General features: G+C 41.9%; 1 pseudogene across 1 annotated transcript in view; it reads left to right on the top strand.

Moving 5' to 3' along the window:
• Positions 1–11304, top strand: part of LOC306652683 (5'-AMP-activated protein kinase subunit beta-2-like) — a 1102880-nt pseudogene that overhangs the window by 848449 nt on the left and 243127 nt on the right. The window lies entirely within an intron of this gene.

Here is an 11304-nt window from a genome sequence, read left to right as displayed (position 1 = left end):
GATATTAAGATGGAGTCTCTCTTGACCAGGGTTTTATTTGGTAGCTTTTGGTCAATAACTGTCTCACAACAGACATATACTAAAACCCACTGCAAATCCTGCTAATCCAGACTCTGTGAGCAGTAGCAGACTCCTGAGCAGACCTCATGTAGTCACAGAGACATCTGTGCAAACTCCACTGCAGGTGTGAACTTAGCTGTCTGCCTCAGTTGTCAGTAGGGGCAGTGGTCACATCAAGGGGGAATTGGGCCTTTCTATGGACATTTTTAACTATCAAAAATTGCAGATGTCTATGCTAGGTTACCTATCAGGCAGGGACCATGGATGTTACTAAACACATCATCATAAACAGGGAAGTCCCTCAACACAAAGAAGCATCTGGTCTCTCACATTAATCATGCTGAAGATCAGAAACCCTGGTATAGATCATCAATGCTAATTGGAAAGGCACTGGGTCTTTTCTTGTTCATTATTTTGTCCCCAGTGCTTCAAGAACAATGATTGTTTATAGTAGTTGAGTAAGGGAAAAAAAGAGCTACTGGAATCCACTGCCCCATACTGGAGCTGGTGACCTGGGAAGTTCTCATGCCAGCTGCAAAAACAAAAAAACCATTGACTTCTTCTGAACCCTTACATTCAGAGTGGTCCACTTGATGCTTCACTTCCTCTTCAAAGTTGCAATTAGAGAAAATATAAAATCCAGTGAGAAACAATATCTTGCAAATCCTGCTCACTACCCTCTTCTCTCTGAGAAGTCTGTTCTTGTCCCAAGCATCCTGAGCTCATTCCAGATTGAGGATAAATGGACAGATTGTTGATGAGTATCTGCATTCTCTGCTCTACTGGCCAAGCTTTATTTCAAACTGGAAGGTTCTCCATTGAAATGACAGACTCCTCATGCTCTGCAGTCACTCAGGAGTCTGGAGTCTGAAGTATGTGATCTGAAAGACCATAAACACAGGTCCTGGACTAGAGGCACCAGAGAGCAGGCTTGCTAGAAGCACCTGCAGAGTTACACTTTCTTCCTTTCTGGGAAACTACTTCCATTAACCGTGCCATTTATTGTTGGTACACTATATCTTTGACATTGGGGCTCTTCTGACCCTGAAGGGCATGGCCTCCTAAGCTGTTTGTGTGTGTGTGTGTGTGTGTGTGTGTGTGTGTGTGTGTGTGTGCATGCGCATTGGGGGTGGTTATTCAGATTAAACTCAGAAGCATTCTACAACTCACCCACAACTGAACTATATCCCTAGCCCCTATTTAAATTTTATTTTAAAGCAGGGTCTCATCAAATGGCCCAGACTGGCCTCCTGCCTCAGTTCCTTGAGTCATTTGGATTCCAGACATATGACACTGCACCCAGGACATGCCTTCCTGGAGATAGCTAATACCTAGAGAGTCAGCCATCTCTCCAGCATGTTTACCTTACACAAACCGATCCAGTTCCCACACCACCAATTCCCTTCCTATTGGTCTTCCAACCTCTTGTGCCATTATTTGATTGCCTTAATCATACCAAGCCCAAGTACTGGAGAACAAGGGATGGTCCTTGTGTACTAGAGCCCACTGAAATTATTGAAACATACTAATCCTAAGCCTGCTTATGCTGCCTCCTCTTTTCTTCCTGAACAAATAAAGTCTTTTTCCCAAGTCCTCCCTCAACTTCCACACTCTGTGCATCCTGAACAACCCTTGTGCTTCCCATATTGCCTGGCACAACTGTTTATGGAAACTGTAGAAGTCTTTGAGTGTCAAATCATACCATACCAGATTAAAACAAACCTCAGGTACACTTAAAAGAATGAAAAACTTGCAAAGCTTCTCAAAGAGCCAGGGCAATTGCATCCATAGCCCAAGTTCCTGGGTCTGGGTCATGGGAGCCCACCCAGTCCTCTTTTTTCTGTTAGGCCTTCCCTATCTTTGTACTGAGGAATAGGAAGGGCTGCAAGAGACGGGAGGGGAGGAAAGGTTGCTACACGTGGAAAGTGGGAATTCTGCAAGCACTATTTCTATTGCACATAATTTCTTTAATCATGGCTGCAAACTTGGGTCACAGAAGAGGAACAGGAGCAGACAAAATCCCAGAATAGTGTATAGTAGAGCTATACTTGGACTGGTGTTTCAAATGCTAGTTTTCTTTCCATTTCCTCAGTTACCTTCCCAATGAACACTTTAAAGCATCATAAAGGGCAGGTCATTTTCTTTCCTGGGTGTTCTTACTATCATATTAGACTTCCCAATGAGAATAAAATGGCCTGTCATGACTTTATGACCTCTCCTACTCATTGGTATTATCAGGGCCTGTGACCAGAGCTCTGCCTCCCCCAGGACTAAGAACTATGGGAACATGGTCAGCCTAATTTGCATGGAGACTAGGACCTGTAAAATTGTAAAGGATTTTTCTGCTGCAGTGCCAAGGTCATTGCTTCCTCCAGTCAATGCCCCTGACTGCACATCACTTCCTGGACACCACAGTAAAATTGTCCTCAGTAAAATTGTACTGACATTTTAGGGACTCTGATGGGGCTCAGAGGAGCCAGAAATCTGATTGCAGAGTGCCCTTCAGTTTTTGCAGGAAAGTGCACTCTCAGCATCTAGTGGTCTCAATGGGAAACTGCAGGGATCTGCACACCATGACCCAGGATCTTCCATACAGGAAAAACGTGGTCCTTTCAATCTTAGTCCTCCCAATCATGATCACAGCGCAGTGACACGGGTTTTAGAGCTTCTTAAACAACAGATTAGCTCATGTTTCCACCTCTGGAACAGAAGTAAAGGTCAAAACATTTACAGGGTTTTGACTATTAATCTTGGGTGTGGTTGTGGATTTTAAGGGGGACACTGCAACAAGATTCTCTGGACTCCTGGGTGCTAGGGAACAGCTTGTGCAGCCTTTTGTATCTCAGGGTCTGTCTACCTGGGCTGAAATTGACTAACACTGGAAGCATGTCTGCCTGCAGTGTCAGTCAGTGAGATCATCATAAAAAAGGTGTTTCTCAAAGTGGTGAAAAAGATCGTGTTCTTGGAGGAAAGACCAAAACAGGTGGCCAAATGCAACTGTGTACCTGGAGAGATCATGAAACTTAGGATCCCCAGCATCTGATACTGTAGGTCTGGGGTGTGGCTTGAGAATCTGCATTGCTATCAAGTTCTCTGGTGAAACTTAGTTGGTCTGGGACCCACTCTTAGAAACCCATTCAATCATAGTATAACTTAGGCAGAACTATTTCTTCTTAAATGATAGGGGACATACAGATGTGAGCACATGAATTTAAGAGAATAATTTTATAAAGTTGGCCCACTGTGCTGATTCCCACTTGCTTTCTTTTTGAAGAAGCAATTTACCTGCAACCCTGCCAGGCCTAAGTGGACATGATATGTCATATTTCTCAGAAAACTATCAGTTTCCTGCAGGAGAAATATAGTCCTGATATAATGTTGATAAGGAAGGGAGATTTTAGTGACCATTTTCTCAGGCCAGATGCCAAAACTCATGATGATAAAGACAATTACTTCTAATCATATAATCTGTAAGAATTTTTGGTTAAGAATTCAATGAGAAACCGTCTGCATGGGTGAAAGTCACCTAGGATTGTTGTGGCAGTGGGGATTTGACAGTCTGAAATCATTAAGCTGTCAGTCAAAATTCAAGATGTGGACATTGTTGGGACTATCCGGAAACTTCTCTAGGACTCTCTAATGAAACTAGAGTGCAGAAGAAGCACACAGACTCTCTCATTTTTGAGAGGACTGACTCTCTTCCTCCAGAGTGTCCTTTTCCCTTGTCCTATCTCTTCAATAAACACATTTCTATTACTCTGAGTGACAGTTCTGAAGTCTTTCTGACTTGGTCACAAGAATTGGGGTTTGAAGAGGAACCTTTTCACCGTCTCAATTTCACAGAAGTCACCAGTTCTGTAACATTAAACATTTGAAAATTCTCATGATCTGCAATGATCTTGCTCCAGATACACTGTCAAGATTTCAGGGTCCTCAGTCTACAACTCTTTCAGGAAGAGTCAAAGGTAGAAAGTGTAAGAATAGAGGTAAACACTAGGAGTGTCTTTACCCTTCTCACACTCTAGCAGATAGGTTTACCAGAAGATAAATTTGGACCCACCTCTGAGCATCAAGTGCCCTTGTTTCCCACTGCAACATGCAAATGGTCAATGATGCCAGGATTCTCATCATTCATATTTCTTGAGGCCAGGTTTTAGGTGACTCTACGAGATATACATTATTTTTCATTAATTTTGCAAAGATTTACATGTGATGCATTTCATGCTAGAGATTTACCAGTACAAAGGGGAAGCCTCTACACTGTACAACAAGCATGATTTCATATGATGATCATTTCCTGCCTGCAGTCTCCAGCACATGGGTTCTGACCAATGCTGGGTCCAATAAGAAAACTGCATTTAGCCACTTAAAGGTGAGCAGTGCTCTGAGCTCCTCCCTTCCTTCCTGTTTGGCCCAATAAAACAGCAACTACATTTGACCAATCAGAAGTGTTTGTTGCTCTGACACCCCACCAACAGGAATCCACAGGGCTATACCTGTTCTATTTACTCAAGAAATATGCCTCAGTTGATGTGGTTTTAATATGCACTGTAGATGCAGTGAAAAATTATTTCCTTAAAATAGAAAGCATATTTTTGGTTTCAAATGTATGCTCACTGACAATAATGTAATTTATAATATAGAAAAAAAGCAAGCACTTTCAGAGTTGATGGTAGGCAGCGTGCCTACACTGAATGTAAATGTTTTATATTGAAATCTTAAGAAAAATATATAAATACATTCTGTTCTGGATTATATTCATCTACATACCAGCCCAGTAGCAAAATGTAACTTTTAACCTTCTTTGAAGAGGGAGTGATTCATGAAGGCAGACACATGTCTCTGGGACTGTCTAAAGTCATGCTTCAACATGTGGCCAGTATTAGGTCATTCTCGAAGCTTGTATGGACTTAAAATTTTTTGTCACATTTTTTATTGGTACATTATAGTTGTGAGACCAGGGCAAAGAGCAAATAGCTGATTACCAAAGAAAGGGAGATGGGTAGATATCACTCACCACCAACTGATTGCTGACAGCCCCTGGAGGAGACGAAGGATCACATCTTCCAACAAAAGCAATCACCACCTTGTTGGCTCTCTTCCTGCCCTTTTGGTCATCTTTGGCCACAGAGGCTAGATAAGAGGAGGAGGGGACATAAGAACAAAGGAAACCTAGAATTTGTAAAGGGAAATTTCACCCCCACTCATTTGGGCATCAGCACTGGACTCCTTCTTTCCAGAGAACTCTCTCTCTCTCTCTCTCCATTCTATTCATTAAATGAAACTTTTTTCTTGCCTTGGCACTTCTTGGGTGTTTAAACTTCAATGCAGGAGGAAAAAGGACCCAATTCTGATTTTTAAGACTGGTTTCAGTTGTACATAATGCTAGAATTTGTTGTTACATATTTGTACATGCACAAAATATAATATTATTTGGCTAATATCAATCCCCAGTGCCGGGGTCCAGCCCTAGCAGGAGTCCATGTGTTCCACACTGGTAAACCGGGCACAGGGAGACAGCATCAGCGATGGATGGAGAATGAAAGACACAGACTCTAGTTCTGGTGCAATCAATCCCACTTTATTCTGGGGAAGGTTAGGTTTATATTCATTTTTTTTCAGGCTTTGATGACAGGCTTGTGATTAATAAAAGAAGTTTCCAAAGCATATGCAGGTATTGTTCTTAAAAGGGAACTGAAAGATTATGAGAAAACAGTAACCTTACAGATCATCCTTACCTAATCACAATTGTTTTAAGCATATATAACTACGTCAATGAGCTAATACAATGTTTATTTCCTTAATATCTAAACTCTATGTGACCTAAGACTATTCTTATTATTCTCGTGGTTAAAGCAATAGACAAGTAATCTCACGTGACCATTTCTACTAGGTCCATCTGGTTAATATCTAAATTGCTGAGTTAAGGGCTACAGTAGGGCAGTGGTCCCAATGGTTATTGTGTACCAACATTTATTATAGGGGTGACATATTCTTTGTAGGAAGGAAGGAATGTTGTGAAACCTTATTCTTTTACCTCACCACCACACATAAACAAAACCATCATCTGGATTAAACCACCCTGTAGGAGACAGGGGGAGATCTATATCTACCTTCTCTAAGGGCTTGCCTTTAGGGGGGTACCAGGGCTTGCCATTGATAAAATAAGCTGTTCCATATCTAGTAGCTACTGTGGGAGGTGCTTTGTGCTTAGAACTTGGGGAAATATTATTATCTATAAGTTTCTGTACCCCAACAGATTCTGGCTGTGCCAGTAAATGCAGTGTTTGATTTTTAACATAATAAAAACATTCTTCTGTAGTGAGGTTAACATCACAGGGTTTCAACATGTGTTTTGTCTCCATGATATTTTTCTGGAAATTTGTAGAATTATTCCCATCACCTCTAGCAAGATCCCCAGACTGAAGTGAGTAATATATTATTAGGAAAACTCCCCAGAATAACATCCAATCTAGGAAGGCATACATCTGGCATGCAATCCGTTTAGGATGAGTCTTTGCAATTGTAAGGCCCCCAAAAAGGAAACCCCAACTCTGTCCCATGGATCGATGGCAAACTCAATCAATTGCAGGAGGCGTCACTTGATGCAAACCACAAGAGGTGTTTATTCCAGCACGCTGGGACCCAACTCGTGACTCACGCAGGAGTCCAGGAGTCGAGTACCTAGCAGAAAATCTTGTAGGTTTATAAAGGCAGAGACCACACATAGGGAGGGGTTGCACATGAAAGGGTGAAAAGGGGGGAAAAAGGAAAAAAGGGGAACAAAGCTGCCGGGAAATTTCAAAGGGGGTCTGGGTTTGCTGATAACATACAACATGTTTCATAATGTTTTACAACAGGGTGTAGATTCTGGTCAATAGTTTCTGGTAATCCTACTGTTTGAGCACTATCTGACTATCTGGCTCAATTTACTCTTTTACTGTCTGTTTGGGGCTGATTCCTGGAACAGCTTTAAGGGCTCTGTTCCCATCACTGGGAGGGAGACCTTAGGGAGTTGAGATAAAACAGACAGCGTAAAAAAAAGTCCATTCTTTCACAATCATCCTTCAGTGGAACTCTGTCAAGCACTGCAAGGAGAGCCAGGTGCCCCTGTACGCCAGCACTTCCCTCCTCCCTCCCTACATCCCACCCCTTTGTCATTTTTTCTTTACTGATCTTCCTTTGATTTTTAGATTTACAACCTGCTTTGCTTTCTTTTTTTCTCTCTAGCTTACATATATAACATATAATCCTTAACCTTCTGGGTTTGACTTATTTCCATTAACATGGTCGCCAGTTCCATCTGTTTTCTTGCAAAGACTTAAGTTCAGTTATCATTATGGATATGTAAAACTACATTGTGTATATATATATATTGTGTAATATATATATATATTCTGTATCCATTCATCTATTGATGGACAATACACTGGTTTTATATTTTGGCTATTGTGAACTGTGTTGCTATAAACATGTGTATATGTGTTTGTTCCACTGTAGCATGATGACTTCAATTCTTCAGGTTAAATAGCAAAGAGCAGTTCTGCTGGAGCATATGGTGGTTTCACACCCAGTCTTTTGAGGAGCATCCATATTATTTCCATAGTGGTTGTATTAACTTACTTTCCTCCCAAATGTATGAAAGTTTTTCTTTTTCTCCACATTCTCTGAAGCATTTTTTGTTTTTATTCTTGATGACTGCCATTCTGTCTTATGTGAGGTAAAATCTCAATATAGTTTTGATTTTCCTTTCCCTAATTGGTAAAGATATTTAACAATTTTTCATATATTTCTTGGTCATATATTTGTATTTCTTCTTTTGAGAAGTGTCCGTTTAATTTATTTACACATTTATTAATTGGGTTATTTGATTGTTTTGGAGACTTAATCTTTCATTGTTCCCTGCTATCATTCTCTTTTCCCTCCATTACAAAAGGGAATTGAAAAAAAATAATAGGTCTGCCAATACTCTTGATTTCAAGTGACAGAAAATCAATTTTAACATAGTCAAAAGTAGTATGTATAAATAGAAGTTGTTGTGTTCTTTCACAAGTAAAAACCCTGTGGGTAGTTCTGAAAGCAGGCACAGCAGGTTTCAGTGATCCAATGTCTTTTCCTTTCTCAGTTCCCTTTCCATTTTATGGCCTCCCCTGTAGACAATAGATGACAATAAGCTTTCCATGCTTACTTCCTACCAGTCATTTGTAGGCCTCCTAATCTGTCTGGGCCAACTCAAGCCAATTTGGCAGGCTAAGGGTCTCCTTATTCAGGGACCTTCCATGCTGTGACTTCTTAGGTCTTGTCACCTGCCCCACTCACCCCACATGGGGTGAATTGCAGGGGGAGAGCCCAGTTAAAATCAGGAGCTACTTCTGGAAGAAGAGAAAACAAATACTGTAGAAAGATAACACCCTCTGGCCAGACTCCCCTATGATTTGCAGGGGAACAACTGTCTTTACTTCATAAAGCTGTGAAGTCTCTGTCTTTGTCAGCTCATGGCACTGTTCAAGAACCCAGAGATCAGAACATCCCCACCTCATTGATGAGGAGACCAGGGCTCAGAGAAAGTAAATCTTCCTTCCCAAGGCCACTGACCTTCAAAGTGGTAGAGCTAGAGTATGAAGCCAAATCCAGTCTCCAAAGTGTTTTGATTCAATCTTGGCCTCCCAGATTATTGCTAGTCACCCTCAGGTACAAGAAGATTATTGCAGATCTAGAGGAGGAAGAGGGAAAGCAGGAAGGATGAAGAGTCACTGACTGCAACTCAAAGAGACCCTGCACCAATCAGTTTGTTGCGGAGTTTGGGAAGATTCCTGCCTACTCATGTCTTCTAGAGGTTTCCATACCATTTCCATTTATTTCCATGTCAACTTTGCAATTTTGGCACTTATATTATTTTTGTTTACTTATTTTTCTTAATTAACCTTACCTGTAATACTTACAAAAATATATTTAAAATCACAGCTGTCAATGGCAATTGTCAATCAAAATGTGTACTACTTGCCTCAAATAAAAATTCATTTCAAAATTCCATAGAAATACTAAATAAAAAGCTCACCAACTGTTCACCATCTAAAATCACCCCATATCTGAGGCAGGATCTTCAGGCTCATTTTGGAGAATTACATCTAGCAAGTCACACCAGAAAACACATGACTCTATGCTCCTCTGCCACAAATAACTTTCCAGGCATGCCTGCAGTATCCCTTGCACTCTAAGAGCAAGGTGAGGGAAGTCACAGCTTCTCACAATGAGGTGGTCAGGATTTTCTACCCCAATCATGGCCTCATTGCCAGGCTTCTAGTTCTGACCACCGCATCCTTAGTTTCTGACCACATACCCTTGCAGACATATAATATTCAGAGGATGTGGCACCTTCTAGCACCATTTTGCCTAACAATTCAGTCATATGATAACTTCTAATTTACCTTTTCTGTGATTATTACTGTTTAAGTGCTCTCTGAAGAAGAAACCAGATTTTCACAGTGTCCCCAGGAAGCCATGCAGTTCTAGACTAAGCACTGTCACAACTTGACCCAGTCTCCTTCTGTCCAGGTGCTGCTGAAATGTCTGCCAGAGACCAATCTCCATGGGAAGAGAGAGGAGCCACCAACTCCAAAAGGAAGAAGGGCCTTTGAGAGCATGAGGGGGAAGCTGCTCACTGTATGGAGAAGGAAGTCAGTTCTGAGGGCCCTTGTCTCCTTATCTTGCACAATTTCTGGATCAGTATCCCCTGACTCCTAGCACAAGTTTCCAACTCAAATTACATTAAGTTCATAGTTCCAAGGATCAACTTCTCATCTAGAATAATCTATTTTCTGTTGTATGACCATGTAGTCAATGACATTCTCTCACCTGGAAGATAAACCACATGACCTGATAGACTAATGATTCTATAGAAATAGAAATCATCTAAACAGCTGTACTACACCTGTTCGGGTTCCATTCCGACTAATCCCCGGAGAATCAAAGTGAACACATGGTAATGCAAATCACACAATGAGGTTTTATTAAAGCAAGCCCTAGCCTGGACTGCAACCAGACCCTCAGACTGATACAATGACTGGGGGGAGGGAGCGGCCCTGAGGGATGAGAAAGCCCTCTATTTAAGAGATTTCCAAGCATTCACACACAAAGACCTGTACGTTATTAGTTAACATTTGAACAGCTAAACTTAGTCCTCCTCTGGTTGGGTCCTGCCAACCTATTTGATTCTCATTGGGTCCCACCAGAACTGAAGGGTCCTAGAGGAAGAAGGGAGGAGGGAAGGGTTGAACTATGCAAGAGATCAGTTGGGGTTAGACCCCCCTGTCCTTGATAGATAGGGTTTCTAGGCAGCTGCACATTCCTCAGACTAATATCTCTTAACAATCTCAATAAGCACAGGGGACCCAGCAGTCCTGTTTGTGCTGTATTAGCTCTTGAGGGTCCAGTCACAACTGCCTGCATCCTGGTGATTAAGACAGTTAGCTGCACAGATATCACCATGTTCTCAACACACCCAGCTCTCATCCTGTCGATAGGGAACCTCAAACCAGATGCTGCATATGAAAGAATGGACATTTTTTTAAGCTGTCTATTTTATCTCAACTCCCTAAGGTCTCCTCCCAGTGACGGGAACAAAGCCCTTAAAGCTGTTCCAGGAATCAACCCCAAACAGGGAGTAAAAGGGTAAATTGAACCAGATAGCCATATAGTGCTCAAACAGTAGGATTACCGGAAACTATTGACCAGAATCTACTCCCTGTTATAAAACATTGTGAAACATGTATGTTATCAGCAAACCCAGACCCCCTTTGAAATTTCCCGGCAGCTTTGTTCCCCTTTTCCCTTTCATGTGCGACCCCTCCCGATGTGTGGTTTCTGCCTTTATAAACCTACAAGATTTTCTGGTAGGGACTCAACTCCTGGACTCCTGTGTGAGTCACGAGTCGGGTCCCAGCACACTGGAATAAACACCTCTTGTGGTTTGCATCAAGTGACGCCTCCTGCGGTTGATTGGGGTTGCTGTGGATCCATGGGACAGAGTTGGGGTTTCCTTTTTGGGGGCCTTACACATATAGATAAAATTTCATCATTTTCAGAAAGCAATATGGAGTCACTGTGTCTTAGAGGAGGCAGGGCAGTGGCCTGAGCACTATTCTCTCACAGGTGGCTGCACTGCTCCCTGCTGCTCAGTCCTGTTCCTCAACTGAGCTTCAGTCTGGCCACCTCTGGTACCTCTTCAAATGCTAGTGGGGGTGG

This window comes from Sciurus vulgaris (assembly GCF_902686455.1).
Source record: "Sciurus vulgaris genome assembly, contig: HiC_scaffold_442_arrow_ctg1, whole genome shotgun sequence".
NCBI classification, from domain to species: Eukaryota; Metazoa; Chordata; class Mammalia; order Rodentia; family Sciuridae; genus Sciurus; species Sciurus vulgaris.
Note: the sequence above shows the minus strand (reverse complement) of the source record. Positions and strands in the feature narration are given on the sequence as shown.